Source organism: Danio rerio, chromosome 5 (assembly GCF_049306965.1).
Source record: "Danio rerio strain Tuebingen ecotype United States chromosome 5, GRCz12tu, whole genome shotgun sequence".
Lineage (NCBI taxonomy): Eukaryota > Metazoa > Chordata > Actinopteri > Cypriniformes > Danionidae > Danio > Danio rerio.
In genome coordinates this window covers 374,443-396,985 of record NC_133180.1, presented here as the reverse complement: position 1 = coordinate 396,985, position 22,543 = coordinate 374,443, and the positions used below count along the sequence as shown (strand labels likewise).

Genomic DNA, 22,543 nt, shown 5'->3' with positions numbered 1-22,543 from the left:
GAAAATAGGCAGTTCCTTAAATCATGTTTTCATTTTATTGTTGAGAAAGTGAAACAACATAGCCAGGGTGATGTGAATAAGGATGTACAGTACACTGTTCCCTTTGAAGATTTACCCGCGTCCTCTCCCAGACAGCACACATACGTTGGGCCGACGTCGTGCCGACTTTCAAAATTCCATCGGCGCGATGTCGCTCAGGGAGCGTTTGCTAATTGGCAAAATGTCGCCGCGACGTCGGCAAATGATCGGAAACGCTGTCCGGCCGATGTTAGGACGACGCAACCGGAAATGCCGGCCGCTCCGCGGAGGCGCTGTTCTCAGGCGTTTTGCTCCATACTTATGGACCACTAGCTGCAGCAGCTGCTTATTTATAATAAACATGACACACCACTCTCAATAACAGTTGAAGATTTATTAATATTTTTCACAAACATACAAATAGATTAACATACTTTTATCACACATAACCATGTTTTACTACGTTTAAAACAAAACCAACAAGTTGTACTATAACCATGGCTGAAATACTGTGCAATAAAGATTTTAAATACAAAGTCCATTGCAGCATTTACATTAAGACCATAGGAATATTTACAAGTACTTCAAAACATGTACACTAAGGGTGACTATAGTTTACTATAGTAAAAACACAAATCACTTGTGTAAGCACATGTTATAATGCTTATAATTTCTTAAATAGTGTTAAAGAAAATGCATGTTTCCAAGACTATAATTTTAAAATACAAGATAATACCAGTCATGTGTTCAGTATCCAAAAGACTTTCTTCAGGGAGTTACAATAAAACAAGAGTACACAAACACAAAATAAATACCAAGCAAACAATATTTACAGTAGTAAATAAAATCATACAAATTAAAATAATTGTCTGATAAAATTTTATTAAAGTCTGTAGTCAATTTTTTTTTACATTTTTTTTTTATGAATGGCATTCAACAATTTGCAATCTCCTCTGAACTAATAACACATCAATAATATAAAATAACATTACTTCTCAGAGATAACCAGTTTTTTTTAGGCAAACTCTAATGCACGACACAAAACAGATTTTGTCATTCTATATATATATATATATATATATATATATATATATATATATATATATATACATATATATATATATATATATATATATACATATATATATATATATATATATATATATATATATATATATATACATACATATATATATATATATATATATATATATATATATATATATATATATATAAATATATATATATAATCCCTTAATTTCTGTTTAACGGAAATATTTTTTAACACATTTCTAATCACAATAGTTTTAATAACTCATTTCTAATAACCGAGTAAATAATATTTGACTAGATATTTTCAAGACACTTCTATACAGCTTAAAGTGACATTTAAAGGCTTAATTAGGTTAATTAGCTTAACTAGACAGGTTAGGGTAATTAGGCAAGTTATTGTATATCGATGGTTTGTTCTGTAGACAGTCGAAAAAAATTGCTTAAAGGGGCTAATAATATTGACCTTAAAATGTTTTTTAAAAAATTCAAAACTGTTTTTATTCTAGCCGAAATAAAAGAAATAAGACTTTCTCCAGAAGAAAACATAACATTTTCTTGCTCTGACCTATATTTATATAAATAAAACTGGTTGTAAATTGTGTACAATGTTCCAAGAAAACAGACAAAATGAAAAGAAATAACCTGTCATTTACTTTTGTTTTATCTTGTGGAATGTTGCTTACACATAAAAGGGGATATATAGGTGGAATAAAAAGTATGTCGCCATCCTCGAAATTGTTCTTGTATGTTGTCTTCATCTTTAGTCTTCACAAGTGAGGCTGGCCCAAACCGGGACTGCAGTAGCCATATCTAATCCTTGTAGTGGGAACCCTTAAATAAAGCAAGAAACCAAAAGAAGAAAGATTAGCATTTGAGCAGTTCATATTACCACAAATATAAATTATTTGTTTCATGACATATAACTGGAGTATGTGTTATGCAAGTGACTAGCTAAAATGTGTAATTTAATTTAAACTTAAAGAGTGTGTCTGAGCACTAATTTTCAGAAAAGCCATTTGAAAGTTAAATTCCTTGTGAAATCATAATAAATGTTTTTTTTTTGGTTTTTAGTATCATTGTGTTAGTATAAATGTGTCTCTAAATATATGTCAAATCTTCAGATACCACATTACATGCAAATTAAACTAAGTTTCGTCAACTAAAATGTCACACTGTACACCACATTTAATATATCATAGCTAGGGCCAGGAGGAATCTGCGGATGTTTTTTGCTATTTCTGCTGAAAATTTTGGTGGAAGTCTGCGGATTTCTGCGGAATTATTTTGGGAGTATCATAACTAAAACCTTAATATATGAAATAAAAAATAATATATTTTAAAGTTTTATTTAATGTTTAAAATGCAAATCCAATTAGATTCACTTTATTTGGTAAATAAAGCAAGTTTTTCATGTAACATATCTAGTAAGACAGAAAACATTACTGTACAAACCTCACTGTACATAAATTAGATGAACATTTTCACATTAGTCAATAATATTACTGAAATTAATAAAAAAACTGAATAAATATAGATTTACACACATTTACTCAAGTAAATAAACAGAAAATAATGATAGGCTAAATATCTGCGAAGTTCTGCGAAAAATCCGGGTGAGCCTAATCATTGCTTTATTTCTGCTACAAAAAGGTTTTTCAGCAAACAACTTCTATTATTTGTAGGCTATAGAGGAGGATATAAAAAGAAATGATATATTCAACTCTCTAATTAAATGCACCTTATGCAGCTAATCAGGTCTTTTAGGCTTATTTGAAAACTTAAATGACGTGTTGACCACAGTTGTACAATGCTCAGTGAGAATACTTTTTTTCCACAAATTCTTTTTGTTCTAAAGAAACATGTCTGATTGCTAGCAATCATCAAAGAGCAAACTTTTTTTTTTTTCAAATAAATACTATGCTTTTAAAAATAAACTTTTCATACATCAAGAATACTAAAAATATGTTTATTTAAAATGTTTTATATATAAAAAAACAGCTTGAGGAGAGAATCAGTACATTGGAATACTATTTTTTCAGAAGGATCATGTGACACCATTAACTATATACATTGTATTAAATTCACAGTATTACTGCTTGACTGTATTAATTAAATAAAGCTGACACTATCAGAAGAGAATTTACCATACCAACCTAAAAGCTTTAAACAGTAGTGTATGTTTAAGATGTTACTTACTAGTCCTATTGTACTTTGGAGAGGTTGTCTGACAGGAGGATCCCTTCAACTCAGCAGAATTCTCAGCAGACCATCAGCGTACACCAATCTAAGAATAAAATAAGCAATTTGTTAAAAACCAAAAATATATATTTTATATTTCCAGGTTTATAGGAAAGAAGAAAGCTAAAGCAGATTTAAAATGTAGAAAAAATTAAAACCTATTGACAATTTAATGGCACAACATACCCTAAACTAAGCACGCTCAAATGGTTAATTTTAACTGTTAAGGATTCATTCATTCATTGTCTTTTGGGCTTAGTCCCTTTATTAATCTGGGGTCACCACAGCGGAATGAAAGGCCAACTTAGCCAGCCTATGTTTTACGCAGTGGATGCCCTTCCAGCTGCAACCAATACACACTCATTCACACACACTTATACACTATGGTCAATTTTAGCATACCCAATTCACCTATGTCTTTGGACTTGGGAAAACCGGAGCACCCGGAGGAAACCCATGCCAACACGGGGAGAGCATGCAAACTTCACACAGAAACGCCAACTGACCCAGCCGAAGCTTGAAGCAGCAACCTTCTTGCTGTGAGGCAAACGTGCTACCCTCTGCGCCACCGTGCTGCCCTGTTAAGGAATCAGATTAATATAAATGAATTGACATGTTTATTTAGTGTCTGACACATTAAATATTGCATTTTTAAATATTGTTTCATTTTAAGATTTATTTCAGAATTAACTATAGAACCGGATATATCGTCACATTTTCATGCACAGCAGCATTTCCAAGAACATAGAAAAACAAAATATAGGCCAACTGAAAAAAAAATAAATTAAAAAATTCTGAGGGTATAATCTTGGATAAAAATATCACAGTTTCACAGTATTGTGATTACTGCTCTGAAATGTGTTTTTTTTTTATCTCTGTGTAAAAAACAGCTACTTTTTCCCCATTGAACACAATATGTTTTGTTTTAAGAAACATTTAAAATATTTTGTAACAGTAAACATGCCAGGCTAAATAATAATTTAATAAAATAGTACTATCTTCATTAGACTCAAAAACACTGATTTCTTGTGAAGGCATAATAAGCTATTTGTTTTTCAGATGTTTGCTGAATCGTGAGCTGACCAGTAGCTTTTGATGTGGAGGGTCTTTTGCTGCTGTAAATAATGTTGGACTATTTTTTTAAGTCTTTGATAACGCGCTAAAAACCATATACAATGCATCCGGAAAGTATTGATACTTTACTTTTTCCACATTTTTAATGTTTCAGTCTTATTTCAAAATGGATTAAATTCATTAATTTCCTCAAAATTCTACACACAATCCCCATAATGTGTGTTGACCCGATTTTAGTTAATCATTTACAAGTCAATATTGCCTATATGGATTGTAATTTAAAAAAAAATTAACATGTAAAATTGCAGTGTTAAATGCAATGCCATCAAACATTTTAGACGCACCAGTGCAAAAAGCTAGTCTAGAGCACTTGGAATGCTGGTGTAGTTCTAGTTAAATTCAGTTCAGTTAAAGCTGTATATGCAACAGGTCTCAAGTAGAGGATATAGTATTTAACTAATCTTAACAACTAAACATTTACGAATCTGTATTAGCCAGCTCATGTACTACAATGTAACAGATACTGTATATTGCCACCTTGATACTTAAGCTTTCTTTAAAATATTTTGTGTTCAACCGATTAATTAATTCTTTCATTTAATTTTTTCAGTGCAATAGTATAGCTTACACTGGTGTATTTGTATGGACCCTCCAAAATAGCGGAGGCCACTTTCTGGCCACCCAAGTATAAACTTCTAGCCTAGCCACTGTGAACTACCTGTCTGTCCTGCTCCAGAACTCTTTGTCGGCTGCTTGTATGTCTGCATACAGCTGCACAAGTCTTTTAACACTGACAAATACAGCCTCTGCACATCCTCACAACCAGGAGAACAGAATGATCAGGAGGACCTGAAAAATATAACCAACTGAAATCAGTTGAAATGTATTTTGTCTTGTGATGATGACACAAAAATAAATTATTTTTTACAAAGGATGTGCTGTTACCTATGAAACATTCTATAATGAATGATCTTTTGATCCTGTTTCCTTGATGTCATTCAGTCAGAGATGGTTTGGACATTTGATTGTATCTAAACTGTAATGAATTTAAGTTACACAAACATTGATAGCAGGACCATTGATCTTGTAACTTATACAAATTGTTAAGTATTGAACAAGTCTGCAACCAAACTAGTCAAGTTAATAATACTAATCTCAACTCAACTATGATTAGTTGTCTTGTTTCTGCTGCCCAGACGGTCTCTACACCTGCTGATAAAAAAAGGAAAAAGTATGGTATTTTTACAACAATGAAACTGCAAACAACTTAACTATAAGGGGGTAAGCAGTGAGCATCTTTTATTATAAGCAATTTACTGAATACTTTGTCACTGGTATTACCTAAAAACCAAACGTCCCAAGTTTGGCTCATAGCTGTCCACACATCTGCCCAGTAGCTTGTGGTAATACTGAAGACACTGATCAGCTGGTCCAACTGAGTTTGGAGTTGAACTGCAATCAGGCATCCAATACTGCAAAGAAAGAGAAACTCACTTTGGGTTAACAAATAATGTAATCCCATCCACGCATTTCAAGTAATTGTGCAGTTAATTCTCTTAAAATGAATGAATGAATTCTCTTATTGAATTTTCTGAGAGCTTATGAATATATTTTGTCTTCCCAAAATAGCATGTACTGAAACACAAAATTATATAAATATAATTTAATAAGAGCGTGACGTGGTGGCACAATAGGTAGTGCTGTCGCCTTACAGCAAGGATGCTGACTCGAGCCGCAGCTGGATCAGCAGGCATTTCTGTGTGTAGTTTGCAAATTCTCTCTGCGTTTGGTGGGTTTTCTCTGGGTGCTCCGGTTTTGCCTACAAGTCCAAAGACATGGGGTACAGGTGAATTGGGTAGGCTAAATTGTCTGTAGTGTATGAGTGAGAACAAGCGTATATGGTTGTTTCCCAGTGATGGCTTGAAGCTGGAAGGGCATCCACTGCGTAAAACATATGCTGGATAAGTTGACAGTTCATTCCGCTGTGGTTACCCCAGATTAATAAAGGGACTAAGCAGAAAAGAAAATGAATGAATGAATGAATGAATGAATGAATGAATTAATGAATTTAATAAGAGTTAAACTGATCTGTTAACATGTCAGGAGCTGATCTACCTGTTGTCAAACTGATGAAAATGTTTTCTCAATTTACTTTAACATTTTTGTGTTTGTTTATGTTTTTATAACTTGCAGCCATTGTTAAATTTAAAAGTATTTTAAACATGCATGGACATCTAAATGCATATAGGGCACATATCTCAAAACATTATGAAATATTTCCAGATAAATCAATTTTGAATTAAAATGTATATTAATCTCCAGACTTGCATCTCCCTGATCTTTTTAAAAGAACGGCCATTCGTTTGCTCATCACTGTTTGACAAGTGTCTGGCAGTCAATCAAAAATATACTTACATATAAAGATGTTCATCAGCAACACGGCACTTAGGTTAAACTTAGACCTCCTTTTCAGTTGATGTGGAAAACAAAAGCAAAAGAAAGAAAAAACAAAACGACTGAATACAAGTTGCATATCATGCCTGTACAAATCAAAAATTATTCATTTAGGGCTTAAATTGACTTAAGGATGAGTTAAGGTGTAAGGGATGGGTGAACAGTGTAAATATACATGTAATTCATAGCTATGATGTAAAGCTAAATTTTCAGCATCATTACTCAAGTCTTCAGTGTCACTTGATCTTTCAGAAATCTTTTTTTAAGATGTTGATTTAGTGCTTGAGGTTGAACTAATATAATGGTGATTATCAAATGGTGCTGATTTGCTGCTCAAGAAACATTTCGGATTGCTATCAATGCTAAAAACAGATGTGATGACAAATAATTTAGTGTAAACTTTTTTCTAAGATTTAATAAATCAATTAATCATAAAAAATTAAACAAAATGAAAATCACAAATATTACTTCATTAGCAGCAAATCTATATATTTACTAAGTTCTGAAGAATCATGTGATGTGAAATTTAATACCACTCACATGTTTCAATGTCAAAACTTTCTTAAAACAACTGCAATAAAGACAAGTAACAGATGCATAATATATAGACATGTAACATGTGCATAATGATGTGCAATGGAAATTCATATGAATTAATCCTCTGTTAAAAGTTACCTGTCTTTCCTGTATCTCTGATCAGCTCCCTTCAGAAATTTAGGAATCTTGAGTTATATTTTCTGTAGCAGGAGGTTATTCTCTCACTCCTGAAACCACAGAACACTTTTTTACTTAACATTTAGTTTAAGATACCATGAAATATCAAAACACGATTGAACTTTTGATTCACGGTCCTTTACAGTAACGTTACAATGCGTATTTTAGACTACATATCGAGTGCATTCAATAAAACATTGACAAAACCTCTCATCTACACATAAAGAATAAATAAAAGCCAAAACTTTAACAAACAAGTTTAACAAGAGCTAACATTAAGTAAGTTAACGTAATATTACCCCGACGCTAACGTTACCAGTGCTAATATGCTAACGGACTTTTACGAAGACTTACCACTCTTATATAACATAATATTCAACAGAATATTCATCAATTGCCAATAATAAATGTGTGAGGAACAGTTTTATGTAGTATTTGCTTTGTTTTAGGGACTAAACTTACCTGAAAACAGTCAAAACGGCAGCCTGAGAGAAGTCGTGTTGTGTCTTTTAGGTGGTGTCGTGTCGTGTTGTAGCTTCGTTTCCCATAGCAACATCCTCTCCGCTCCAGTGTTGGAAGCAAGACGCGCGCGCGCACATTAAAGTCTTGCAGTATTACATTTATAAACATGATCACTCCATAGACAATTTAAATAATAACCTTGTATTTTATATCTTGAATTTAAAATGTATTTAGCAGTTTTATATACGCTATTATCTTTAAGACGAGCTTTATAGCCTACTAAACTGTTACAAAACAAACACTTTATTTGTGCATTCACTGTCAAAAATAAATAACCAATAAATATAAATGCAAGTATATATAAAACAAAGATGTCACTCTGTAAAAAGGTGTTTATTTTAATTAAACAGCCGAAATGCAGAACATACTTGATTTTTACACTGGGAAAAATGTATTAGAAAAAGCCACAATAAAAAAAAGCAAACAGCAGTTAACACCAGAAAAAAACAACTTTTTCATTATTAAAGCATAACAATAAAACTTTTTATATTTTAATGAATTGAAATCATGTATTGTAGGCATTTTGGTCAGTTTTACTGCATTAATGTAGGCTATTTAAAGCTGGACCGACCGACGCAGTTCACATGATGCATGTCGCGTTTGTCTAATTTATTATGCACGCAAAAACTTACTTGTAAACCAAATATGTTGCCGGATTCTTTCATGGGCATGAGAGATCAAGTGCTTAAGTGCTTCGTCGGCCTCTGGTCGTTAACCGACGCAGAGCCGACGTTTGTTGAGCTGGAACAATAGAACACACGACCGAACGATCATGCGTATGTTTGGCCGACCATATACCGATGTTAGAATTAAAGGGGCCGACGTGTTGACCTTCGGCCGACGTCGGCCCAACGTATGTGTGCTGTCTGGGTAGAATAATAATTGTATAATATTAATAATTAATATTGTTAATTTCTAACTACATTTCTAAAAGCAGGTGGTTCGCTCAGGGTGACATTTTAAACTAAAACCGCCACTGACTTGAGGCATGTAGATTTTCTATATGACGCATTGTAAATATAATTAATCATAAAGCCTAAACAATATGAAAATGTTATATTACAAATAAAATAAAGCTGGTGTGTGACCCCTCTTTGTTGGTCTGCGCTTAAGTCTGGCCTCTAGACCGCAACTAGACAGCCATAACCAATTAAATATCAAACTATCGCCCAAATACCAGCATAACCAATCAGAGAGAATGAAAGTAATTTAATTTTAGAGCCAATCAATCATTGTTTTCATGCTCGATTGTCGCTGATGCGTTCGATTAATCAAATATTTGTGCACATCCCTAGTCTGGTGATTATTTGTCATTTATATATAGGCTATATAAAGACTTGTACAGAGAGGTGATGCCTTTTGAACCGTTAAACATGTTTTGCTTTAACCCCCTAACTGTCACAAGTGGGACATTTGCATACAGTAACAACAGTACCTTAGTCCTAACCTAAAGTAATATTGACCAAAATAAAGACTAATATTGATGAAAGCTCAGTGTCACTGTGGCGCAGTGGGTAGCATGTTCGCCTCACAGCAAGAAGGTTGCTGGTTTGAGTCCCAGCCGGGTCAGTTGGCGTTTCTGTGTGGAATTTCTCCCTGTGTTCGCATGGGTTTCCTCTGGACTGTGAGCGATGCACATGAAACATCATGAACGTCTGGTCTTGAAAGTTTGGTTCTACACTCAGACAGAATCTGACTGTAAGCTCATTTTTGAGAGATCAACTTTAGGTAGAAAGAGACCAAACTTAAAAAGATACTTCATCCAATAACTGAACTTTATTTTTTTTACCATTTTTGGGTGAACTATCCCAATAAATCTCTGCTCACGTATTCAACAATTTAATTTGAAATATTATATTGTGTTTTGTAAAACAGCACAATTTATGGATTTAAATGTGGATAAGTACATACAGCAAACATAAACGTAATTTACCAAGGTTGTTAGGTGCTGGAAAAGCATAATAATGCACCTTGAAAGTGCTGGAAAAGTGCTGGAATTTGAATTTGGAAAAGGTGTAAGAACACTGCATATTAGACTTTGTACGATGCCAAATTATTCAACATCGCCCAACCCTAATGGGTATGAAGCTGCGATCACACTGGACTTTTCTCTTCATAGACTTCCGTTCTTACTGTGCTGGATCACCTTTATTTAATTGCCTGAAGTAGGGATGCACGATATATCGGTGGCCATATCGGTATCAGTCAATAAATGCTATTTTTAAGATTATCGTTATTGATCCGATGTCTAAATTAGGCCGATATCTTTAAGCCGATAAATCCCGTAATTGTACTGACCTGCCTGCCGCGCTGGCGTGGGCAGAACATGTTCAGACTTGTCCAGTGCACTATAATGATCTCTCCTCACACTGATTATTCCTTCAAAGTCCGTCATTTCTTCATGTGGTATTGCTGTGTGTTAATACCTCAGTAAGTAACCATGCTCCTCATCATTGTAGATGTGTTTGATTGAGTGTCATTGTGTATTTTGCTTTAAATCGCCTCAGGAAAAATATTACATGTGGAAACCTTTCCTGTCTTTGCTGTGTTAGAGATATCAGGGGAGATTCACTTATTACTCCAGGGCCGAATAATATCAGTTTTGGGTGAACTCTTTTAGTTGCAGCTGGTGTATGAAAGACACATGTAACTTGGTCCAAAATATTTATTTCTTTCCGTGTGGTACAACAAATAAGTCACCAAAGAGGGAACACAGAAAATATTCTCATTGCAAAAAAAACGCTCCTCTTTTCTCTCTCCCTCCCTCACACACACAACCCAAACCGCAGTCCAGTCCCGATGAAGGACCCGCACATTTTACAACACGTGTAAACACAGTTGTTTGTAATCTGATTATTTGTCATTATCAACGCGTTGCTGGTCATGTGTTGTTGATGTAAGATTGTATTCAGTTTGATCGGAATATTCATATTGATTATAACGAGCTCGCACGAGAGCTGTCACCGCGCACACACACACACTGTAGCACGGGGGAGAGGTGAGAGGTGGATCCAGTCATAGAGGCTCTCGACCAGCCGCTCATTCTGTCTTTATATTCTGCTTACCCTCCTGTTCTCTGCTGTGATTAGTGTGATTGTCTCAGGTGTGTCTCGTTAGTTTACCAGCGTACTTAAACTCTTCTATTTCCTGTCCTCTGTTGATGCCTGTTCTCTGCTGGTTCACTCAGTTCATAGCTTTGACTTCTTAGTGGTTTTTAGATGCAGATTTTCAATTTAACAAACTTATTAATGCAGAATACAGCAGCTACGTTGAGACTAAAGAGCTCTGTGTACTGTCAGAGGAGATAAGAGTCAGTCCTTCAAAGAACTTTTTAAACTAAGAATACCATACCATAAAGTAAAAAAATCTAACACATGTAATATGGTGTAACCCCATTATAAACTCTTTCTGCTGTTATTTTCTATAATTACTCCTTTATTTGACTCCAGTATTAGGCTTGTTTGAGGTGCGCCTCACCTTGACTGCATTGTAAACGAGAGCAGGCGTGCGCAGTAAGAGGAGGCCTCAAAAATTACATCAGAAGTCGGACACCTGCTGAATCTCGCTGTTTAGCCACCTGGAAACGTCACCAGTGGCGGAGATCTCATTCGCGGTTTTTATCGCAGACGAATGACCTCTTGAAAATATACTATGGTGATTTATAGTAAATATTATAGCATTTTTGAACATGTTTATTCAGTATTGGGTTGTGTTTATAGTTGTTGTGATACCAGAACTATAAAATTTAAATAGGCTATTTTATAACATGGTTCAAAAGCACTACAGTATACATTACTATAGTATTTTTAATATGGGAGTGGATGCAATAGAAATATCACAGATTTTACAAAAAAAAATGGTTCAGAATTACAGAAGATGAACAGCTCATTAACTAAAAGGGTGTATTTAAAATATAATTCTGTATATTAAACAAATGTTAAAAGAATAACAAAATAAACAGCTTATACAGCAAGAAAACGTTCAAGAAACCTAATTTGGCTACATTATAAATGAAGTAGCCATAGCAAGATGCTTTTCAGTGACGGGTCATGACAAATGATTGTTTGACAAATAAATTATTAGCGGGTTAATTATATTGACATGCTTATTAGGTCTATATAAACTGATATTACTCCAGCCAGACTAAAATAAACAGCCCAAGACTTTCTCCAGAATAAAAATATTAGACTGCAGGAAAAACTGTGGAAATATTCTTGGTCTATTAAACATGACTTTTGACTCCACATACATACATACATATATATATATATATATATATATATATATATATATATATATATATATATATATATATATATATATATATATATATATATATATACATATGTGTGTGTGTGTGTGTGTGTGTCTTGTTTACTACACCCTTTTCACTTCTCATATGAAACCACACAAAGATGAGGCATAATGACAAAACAGTCTGATTATCTTTGTATTTCTGAATATATGTATATATTAGATTGACTTTAATGGAATAATGCTGCATAAAAATTACAATACAAAATTCACACAAACATACAAAAAGTGAAAATGACAACAAACAGGACTTAAAACTGAGAGAGAAATAAAATACAGCACACACACATCCTAATGATTTATTAGTAACATTTAGTTATATTGGATAGGTCACGTTATGTTTTACAAAGATGTGTTTTGTTTTTGTTTGTGTGTAAATCTAAATAAATAACCATATGTAATGCTCTTTATGACTTTTTTTAATTATCAACAAAAATACAAAAAAAGGTATTCAACAAATCCAGGTATAAACCTTAGTAAAACAAGATAATAAAGTGTAATGTGTCAGTCTCATCATATCAGCATTCAGCTGTGTCGTCAGCCAGTCGTTTCCCATCATGCTTTTGGTAACGCAGTCTTTTGAGAGCCACTGCGGCCGACTGCTCTATCCGAGGTACCCGGCTCGCGATCGCGAGAGTTTTTTGGCGCACGTCAGCGTGACATCAGAGCGAGGCGAAGGAAAGGCGGACACATTTTTAACCGGCATGCATCTTGCGGTGATCACCGGTGATCAATTCTGCGCAGATTTTGGCCAAGTCAAACGAGCCTATAGTTTTATATTGTTTATTTCATTTCTGTAGTCATAATGCTGCTTCAATCCTGAACATAGGAAATCTGCCTAGCGATTGTTGAGCGGGTGAGGATAAGACATTGTGATTGGATGATTTTCTAAGCTCCGCCCACTGTGCTGAGGCAGTATTTCAGCGGGCGGGAGAGTTGTTCAGTGCAGTGCGAGAGATTGAGGTGAGCGGGAGGAGAACAGCTTTAGCTCTCTAACAGTGGATTTACTCTTGCTAGATGGGGAATTGAAAGCAGCATATTACCAGGGAAAGGCAGAAGAATCGATAATTGTGCTCTCTTTAATTTAGGAAACACATATTCATTGAATCTCGGCGAGTAGTCATTTATAAATCATGCAGGATTGAAATTGAGCCTTATTTTGTGTTATTTCAAGCTGATTTAACAGCTGATTAGTACAATTACAATTAACTAATTACTGATGATAGATGTGTTAATGTAAGTGCAGTGGAAGATGCTGATCGCCAGATTACAGACATGTCATGTAATGATGCTGTCGATCTCTGCTGATGATATTATGGACACAATAACAGCTCGTTTTGTTTATTTTGTATTATTTTTGTTTATTGAACGCTTGTATGTAGGAATATATGCAGATACATTGCTTTATTTGCTGAGTGAGTTCAGAATATAGCTGTATTTCTGGATTAATATGCCTGTGTTGATGCAGGTCAGGCTTATAGTGTATTTGATTTTCTCATGGAGAGCAGATGGTGAGACACCCAGCCTGACTCTGACTTTATTTTAATTTCAGTGGATTTTCAAGTGTTTTGCCGTTTAACGGGACTGTATGATTCAATAACTTGATTTTGAACTTATAGGGATTTTAATTACTGTGAAGTGGACTGACAGATCTGAGCTCAGCAAAGTGAACTGAACAGATGGAAAAAAAGATAGCGTGCACTGATAAAACAGAAGGAGACCACCATTTATTGTAGTTAATTTGCATTTACTTTTTAGGAAATACAAACTAATTTCTGTATACAACATTTTTCATTTTCTTGTTGGCTCAGTCTATTAATCTGGGGTAGGCACAGCAGGATGACCTTAAAGCTGCAACCCATCTCTGGGAAACCCCCCAATACCCCCCCCCCCCCACTCTCCTCTTAACTTGTACTGTTCATAATCACTGCACTGTTTAACATTTGCACATATTCATTGCACTAAATCACTGATTTAAACTGTACACACTCACTGCACATGGGCATTTGTAATTGTTTATCTACACAATTCTGATTATTAATAGAAACTAGGGATGCTCAAAATAATCGATTAACCGTTAAGCAAAAGGGTGCCTTTGTAACCCAATAATGGAGATAGTTAAACGATTAAAAATGATCATTTTATATATTTTTAGTTTGACTGCATAAGGGGCTGATTGAATGTGCTATTTGCGTTAAGAGGAGCATCTTTTGAATGGTTTACTACAGGCTGCTAGGCAAGGCAAGTTTATTTTTAAAGACGTAGGAGAGACTAGTGCTTGCTATTTTAATTATCCAGAGCTGTATGTTGAATATCAATATTATTAAATATTACAATTGTAACAACATTGGCAGCAACACTCTTGCACAATCAATCCCCAGCTGATTCAATCGTTTCATATTGACAAAAAACAAAGAGCCCACGCTTTTTTTCCTCATCAAAAGGAGCGAGGTGCGCCTCAAGTTTTTGGAATGGAAATCACGTTTGCTGTGGTCAGACATATTTGTTAACTCACAGAAAGATAACGTATGACCACACGTGCCTACAGACTTATTTGCCTAAGAAGAAAATTGGAAGAATATTGCTGTTGATGCCAAACTAGGGCCGATGCTGATGGCCTCTTGGATCTGCGTAATAAACAAAACAAATAGGCTTTAGCTTTTATTTTAAAGCTTATAAAGCATGCATGCACAATGCAATATCATATTTAAACAACAAAACTGTTTACAAAAAGTCAACATGGGTGTGTTGTCATTGTTTTTTCCAGGGTCCCTGCGGGGTCTTAAAGTATTAAGTCTTCAATTAAAAAATTGAAATTTATGGCTTTAAAAAGTCTTAAATTTGCTGTTCTAGGTCTGTTCTTATTTTTGCGATGTCCATGTAACGCTACATCTAACGCTCATTTAAATTCTTGTTGTTGTTGCTTGGTTTTTGGGGTGTTGTAGTTCTTTATTTCACTAGTCCAATTGTAATTTGCGGTATTACAACTACAAAAAGGTCAGCTTGCAATAGCCAATCAGCTTTCTGATATTAAACTCAGTGCGCGCGGCGAATGTGATGTCATTACTGTGTTTGAAGAAGTTCGCTTTAAGTGAACGTCACATGATTTGGGCTGGGAGAGTATGCCGTTATTTCACTGACAAATGTCGCAAGCACAGTTTTATAAGTCGAGAGCGAATCTCTGCTCACGCGCCGGTTTCCTCTGTTCATGGACAAAACTACTTGCGAGCTCTCAAAACACTGGCTGCTCACGTGCGAATGATCTGCTCTCACTCCTTCTGACTCCTTTCGTGCTTTTCCAGAGGAGCTTCAGCATACTGTAGTATTAATAGTGAACTGATAAAATGAAATACAGTGTAGTTTTACTACAGTAAAGTGTGGTGAATTGTAGAGTAATATACCCTATATTGTAAAATAAAGCACTGTACAGCAGACACGTGTGCACTGTATTTTAGTGGTAAAATGGTATTGATAGTGGGATTTAGTTGAAGAGTGAATAGTACAGTCGGCTATAATACCTTATCAAGTCTTTACCTATTTTCTATCAGTTACATTTCTGCTTGCCAGAATGACCAATAATTATTGGCTAGAAACTGCAACAGCCATGAAGGAGGAAAGTTTTTGTAAAGTCTGAGGAATAAGTTTGTTAAAACAAAAAAAGAGGCCCCTAAAAACATCTTCAATCATAATGGTTATCTTTTTATTCGTCTGATTTTACTGTCTGTTGTTTTGGACCGCCTCCTGTCATTTAAAAAAAAAAAAAAAAAAAAATATATATATATATATATATATTAATGGTTAATGTGTCAAGTATAAAAGCCTTAATCCGTTTCGTCAATGGTGCATTTAACCTGACTTTACTACTGTTCAATTTATATAACTCTATTTTACCCCTAATTTTGTGCTTTTACATTTTCTCTCGCGTGTTTTTGATATTGCGATATAGGCCTTAAATTTAATACTTAATGGTCTTTAAAAGGTCTTAAATGTGACATTTATGATATCTGCAGAGACCCTGTTTTCATCACGCAGCGCGCGCGAGAGAGAAAACCTTATATTAAAACACAATTTTAAAAATGATATGGCAGGCCTATTTATTTTGTTTTATTCTGTTTTTCTATGCTGTTGGAAACACTGCAGGTGTGTGAAGATGCTCTGTTGTTCTGTTCTGTTATTAATATGCCAGCATGTTAAAATAAATCAGTATTTTAAAATGCAATATTTATTTTGTCAGACACAAAAGACACTTCAATTTTTAATATTTAAAAATAATTTAATATTAATCTGACCAGTTAACTGTTAATATCTGATATACCAGCGGTGGTTGTCAGTTAGCAAAATTAACTGAAATGAGCGTCCCTAAAGAATAACATGCCTATTAAACTAGGATATTTAGCGTACAATATTAAGATAATATCGTATGTGTTCAGTATGGAGATAGATATTAAATCTTGGCGTGAGTGAATCGATACACTCCTGATACAGTAGATTGTAGAAATAAGGAGTAGGAATCATATCTGACCAGGGAGATAGAGATGATGGATTTCTTTAAAGCACCAGCGGTCACTGTTGATAGTGGCTTGGCCTCAGTCTATACAGGATTATAGAGCAGTAGTAATTTAGTTTTTTCATAATGGCCTAGTATTGCTTTATTTTGCGTACAGTTTTTAGTTTATAAAGCTTGTAAGAATCAGCTCTTTGGTTTAAATCATGTTTAAACTTTGGGGATTCGAATCAAAGATTCGAACATGATTCACATAGAATTATTTAAAGCTTACACTTAACTTTAGTATTTGTCCAGCAAATAGAACGTTTAGTGTAAAGCAATTCTGTATTATATTATTACGTGGCCAACAATAACAATATAAAAACAGTATCTAATTATTTAATGATCAAGGTAGCAGTATCTGAAGCTGAGGCATTAACTTATAAAGCACACAACACACCAACACGGATCTTAAAACGAAACAAAAGTTTATTGCTACTCTATAACACAAAGTACTAATCTACGTAAAACAAACAAATGCACATACATACACACACGCACAAGCAGTTTGAGGAGAGTTTTGGCTGAGTGGATTTAACTTCTAGCCTTTGCTAAGTTCTTAGCATTGCAACCTGAGAGAAACCATAAAAGCAGAGAATTTTGCTATTCTTTACTACTTAAACATAATTCACACCAGATTCAGTAATGGGTAGAAACCTTGTTTGTGCTACTTGCGTTCTGATGTAAATTTTGGTTTCCTCGACTGGTCCAAAGGGAAATCCCGGCGAAGCTGATTAGTCAGCGTAGCAACTTCAGTGACGTGATGCAATTCCCTTGTCGGTGAAGAGGGGTTTCCTTAGTCGGTTGCTAGGGATACGGATGTTGGACAAGGCGGCGTTCGAAGTCCTTCCTGGGTTGCTGTAGTTATGATGAGTTTCAGAGTTTGGATGTGTTGACCCGATGGCTTGTTGTTGAAGCGGTTGCACAAGCAGATCGGGGGTCGAGCCGGCATCAAGTGAAGGTCGCGGTCTGCTCCGTGATGTAACGAGGCTTCTGGCGAGGCGATGTAACGGCCACAGCACGAGAAGAGCGATGTCTGGGCAGCGACGGCGGTGACGACTGGCAAAGATGACCGGCAAAAGACGACAATGAAATTCCTTTGTTCAAAGTTTTATAGGCTTTGGTAGAGGCTGGGTCTACACAATACTTGTCCAATCAGAGAAGGTGCGGGGTGGAGTCACACCCCAATTCTGCCCTCTAGAAGGCCGGGTTGACAAATTGTGTCGGTGCTGCTTTGATAGCATAGTTGTTAAAATAAAGTCTCATAACATGGACACCTTTCATAATATGGTTTCTTCATATAAACCAATGCATTTGAAACTTTCCTAGCTTTCAATCAATACCAAACATGAAGTATGTCATAAACATTCTGTAGATTTCATTTGTCACTGAGGGCTATTACTCAAGAACTATCTATAGCAGTTTTGTTAAACACATGGAACATGTACACAAAAACCTACAGAAACATAAAGCAAACATACATTACTCAAATAAACACAGTTTTACTGTATGTCCATTAAACTTTGTAAGCGTTTCTGATCGCTTCTGTGTCTGCCTGAGAATGTGTATTCCTTGCAGACGCCAAAGGGCACGCGAACCAAAAGGTACTTCTCAAAAACCGGTTTGGTGGGATTTTGATTGTAGAGCCTCTTATTGTTTTAAGGTGTAAAGTTAATTAACACGCAACTGTGATGTTGACTGGATAGTCGTCCTGTGGATTGCTTTTTGCTGGGTGCCTGTGGATTGCTTTGAAAATGAAATCAAAGCTCAGACATTTAGGCACCAACCAATCTTTTAAGGATAACATGGTCTGTGGCTTGTTCGGTTCTGGAACGATCCGTTGACTCACTACAAGCTATTGTAATGGAAATTCATTTTTAGATGAGCTTTATATGTTAGAAACTTGTCTAAGACTCATTATTACATGTGTGTGTATCTGTGTTCTCCATATGTTCATCATAAAACCTATGTGTACATTTTTATAGATAACTATATTTCTTTAGGTGAAAGCTTTTTCATTATCCTAAGAAGGATGTGTGGTTGTTATGAGCATATCGCACGAACAGCAGAAGACGCCTGACGTAATTGTAGATGAGGCCTTATTGGGAGTTGACCTCGTAAACAGTACAAACCAGATAAAAGGGTGAACACACGTGACTTCAGTATCTCACTGCACAAACTGTTGTTGCTGTATGACTGTGATCTTCCTTAAAAAGACTAAAACTTGTAAAAGACATCCCGGGTAAGACTTTGTTTCTTGACCACTGAGAGAGCCTCCTTAAAGAAAATAGCCACTACACTATAAAATGAAGGTCTGTTTGGTGTGGAGTTGTCATATGTAGGCCATTTCAGGGCTCCACAGTGCGACCATTTCGCTCGCATTTGCTCCTATAAACAGACGTGTGTGTACTGGAAAATTGCTCTGCATGACGACTCAGAGGCGCGCTGGATATAGAACTGCTGTTCTGACTCTGGTTGTAGCTTTGAGAAGAGCGCGAGGACATGCGGAAATGAAAAGCCTTTTACTAAATAGACTGATCCTGCTCATTGTTAAGGCTGACAATACATCCTCTGTATGTCCGAAACTCTGCCTTTGCTTTCGATATTGTTTGCTTTTTTGCATTACTTCATGCACAAACTTTGGCCGGTGCGTCTCGATCTCTCAGCAGCACCAACACTACAGCAGAGCGAGCAGATCTGACATGTCAGTGGTGCACATGGATTGTAAGAGATTTCTTGCTTAAACGCACTGAAATCAAACCATGTCAGGTAAAAGGTGTTAAATGCTGAACTTAAATGTCTGTTAAACTATAAGAAGTCAATAAGAAATGATTCTGTTGCTGAAGGCCATTACAGTTTAATAGAGAAGAATGTTTGTGTTACTTTGGGGCAGAAGGAAAGTTTAATTCATAGAGGCATTCCCATATTCAGCTCTTCTTCAAAAAGCCCAGAGAGATCAAGTGCGCTGATAAACAGTGTCAGCTCTGCACATCAGTTTGCAGGTCTGTCTGTCTTTACATCAGGGGTTCCCAAACTTTTCAGCCCGCGACCCCCAAAATAACAATGCCAGTGACTCGCGACCCCCAATATCCTCTGAGGTGGTTATAAATACAGAAACCTTGCATGCAATGACGCAGACACACCAATTAAATTTGTGTCAGTGCTATAAATGTGCCAGAAAGTATAACCTGATGTTATAAAATCAAAATGCATCTGACGCTATTGCTGCCTTTAATATAATGTAATTACCCCAGGGGTCGCAATCCAATAGAACTAGTAACTATAAGCTACTATAGTAACTATATAGTTTATAGTAACTATAAACGACTATTTTTATTTTCAGTATAGTTATGGATAAAATATGTTCATTCTTATGGTTTAATAAAAATAAATAGATTTTTGGAAATCACCAAGCGACCCCCCTTCATTGCCCCGCGACCCCTCGGGGGGTCCCGACCCCCACTTTGGGAACCAATGCTTTACATTGTCTACTTTACCCATGTGGGCAGTTGACTGGAATCTGTGCAATATATTGTGCAACTAAATTAATTTGGTCAAATATTATTGGTATAATTCACATTATTTCATGTGCTGTGGAGAAAAAGTGTTTCAATCCAGCTACTGCAAGTACATTTATGTTAAAAACAATGTGTGCAATATATACTGTTATACGTTTAATGATGTTTTGTTTGGGAGCATTGATACAGCCATAGTCTTATAATACTAACAGATTAAACTGCTCTGCTCATGTGAATGTTTGCACTAAACACACTGCACACTTTTATTAACTGAATGACTCCCTTTTTCCGCTGGCCAGTGTGGAGATTGTTTAGCTTAAAACAGGATCTAAAATTGATCAAGAAGCTGCCTGGGCATGTCCACAATTGAAGACTTGATTCAGATCAGTTTAGAGAGGCGTTCATTAGAGCATAGAGATTTGATCGCAGTCCTGCAGTGGACCGCTAGCTAAACTCCACAGTTTAAATGTATAAATAATTATTAAATACTATTTAAGCTGTCGTTGCAGTAAAATAAAGCCCATTGTACTTATTGCATTGAAATGAATGACCCTGTTTTGCTTCTAAAGATCTGCTTGTGTACATTAATTAGGGGAAACACTATTTATTCGATATATGTTCTCTGCAGTCATAAAAATTCTTTATTGTGCTCCCAAATTTATCCACTTAGTGCATGTGCTACACCTGAAAAAAGTAAGAGTCAAGCCCTGTATTTTAGGAAAAGATCTTTTATTAGCACCATTACTAGCCTTACAGGTGCAGTAGGTGATCTGCCAGAATGCTAATCGGTTAGCATATTCGGTTTGGATGGCAGTGGAAAGCCACGCCTCCTGAAATCACGAACGCACTCACGACAGCAGACAACCCACTAGTTCATGTCATTCGCCAGTTAGGAATATTATCATGCAGGAATACTAAGCCACACTTGCACGCTATTCCAGAGCCAATATTTAGAGTAGTGGTGAACAGTATAGGGAGTGCGTCACAGGCTGTCAGTAGCTGTTTCCGTCCAAAAATGTGAATGAACAGTATGCACATAACTGGATTATCGCATTAAATCAATGGTAAAAGCAGAATTAGCTGCAGGAGAAGCTGCGTCAATCTGTTCTTCATCTAATAAATGACCTGCGCCTCAGAAGACAATCCTGACAGGCAGTGAATGCGCGCTGGCGTTTGAAGGTGTCAGACGTGGAGCACTGATGCTCTTGATTCTGAAGTTTATTAATAAAATAACACTAATACTGAAACGGTAAGGTGTTTTATAATGACCAAAACAACAGTTCAGATGTGCTCAGATCTCTCAACACAAAGTCACATGACCTGTTTAATGCGCATCTGGAGTTTGTGCTGTAAAAGTGTTTCCATTGCAGTTTGTGCACATCTTTTATCGAATTAAACATTTTTACGTTTATGCGCATTTTCAAAATGTATGTGCATCATAGCGTTTCATCAACCGATTTAAAAAATATTTTCTTAACGCGCATATGCAAAATCCTCATAAAAATAGGTGGATGGAAACAGCTATTGACTACGTTTACATGGACACCAATAATTTGATTTTAATGCAATTAAGACAGGAGTGTCCAAACTCGGTCCTGCAGTGCCGGTGTCCTAAATTTTAGCTTAACCTTGCCTCAACACCTGCAGTGATGCTTGATTAGCTAGCCCAGGGGTGTCTGATTGGGGTTGGAACTAAACTTTGATAGACAGCGGCCAGTGTTGGGCAAGCTACTTGACAAATGTAGTGAGCTAAGCTATTAGCTACTCTACTTAAAATGTAGCTTAACTACACTAAAGTTACCCCCTGTGAAATGTAGCAAGCTAAGCTAAAAGCTACATGGCAAAAGTGGCTTAGCTGCATCTAAGCTATTTTTACAATTTTCATTTTTAAACAACCATTATAGTGTTTTATATATATATATATATATTTACTAAAGTATTTTTATTTTTTCAGCACAGCTTCAGAAATAACGTTATTGCATCTTAACATGTACTTCTCGGTATGGTCACAAGGAGTCCTGCTTCAGAAATAACTCCTCTCCCTCAGTCATCTTTCCATTAAGCAAGTTTCACCAGAGGTGGCAGTAACGCA

General features: G+C 35.6%; 1 long non-coding RNA gene across 4 annotated transcripts; it reads right to left on the bottom strand.

Annotated features, from left to right (window-relative positions):
- Positions 1 to 1,502: 1,502 nt before the first annotated feature.
- LOC101883870 (uncharacterized) lies at positions 1,503 to 8,097 on the bottom strand. Of its 4 annotated transcripts, none has more exons than XR_012406608.1 (11): positions 8,014 to 8,097; positions 7,513 to 7,601; positions 6,799 to 6,848; positions 6,096 to 6,393; positions 5,725 to 5,855; positions 5,549 to 5,595; positions 5,329 to 5,419; positions 5,102 to 5,249; positions 3,816 to 3,887; positions 3,268 to 3,355; positions 1,503 to 1,902 (listed from the first exon to the last, which is right to left on the bottom strand). It is a non-coding gene; the product is annotated as an uncharacterized lncRNA (long non-coding RNA). The 4 variants fall into 4 exon arrangements; XR_012406610.1 differs by having other exon boundaries at positions 5,102 to 5,232; XR_012406611.1 differs by having other exon boundaries at positions 5,102 to 5,232; positions 5,549 to 5,592.
- Positions 8,098 to 22,543: the final 14,446 nt, after the last annotated feature.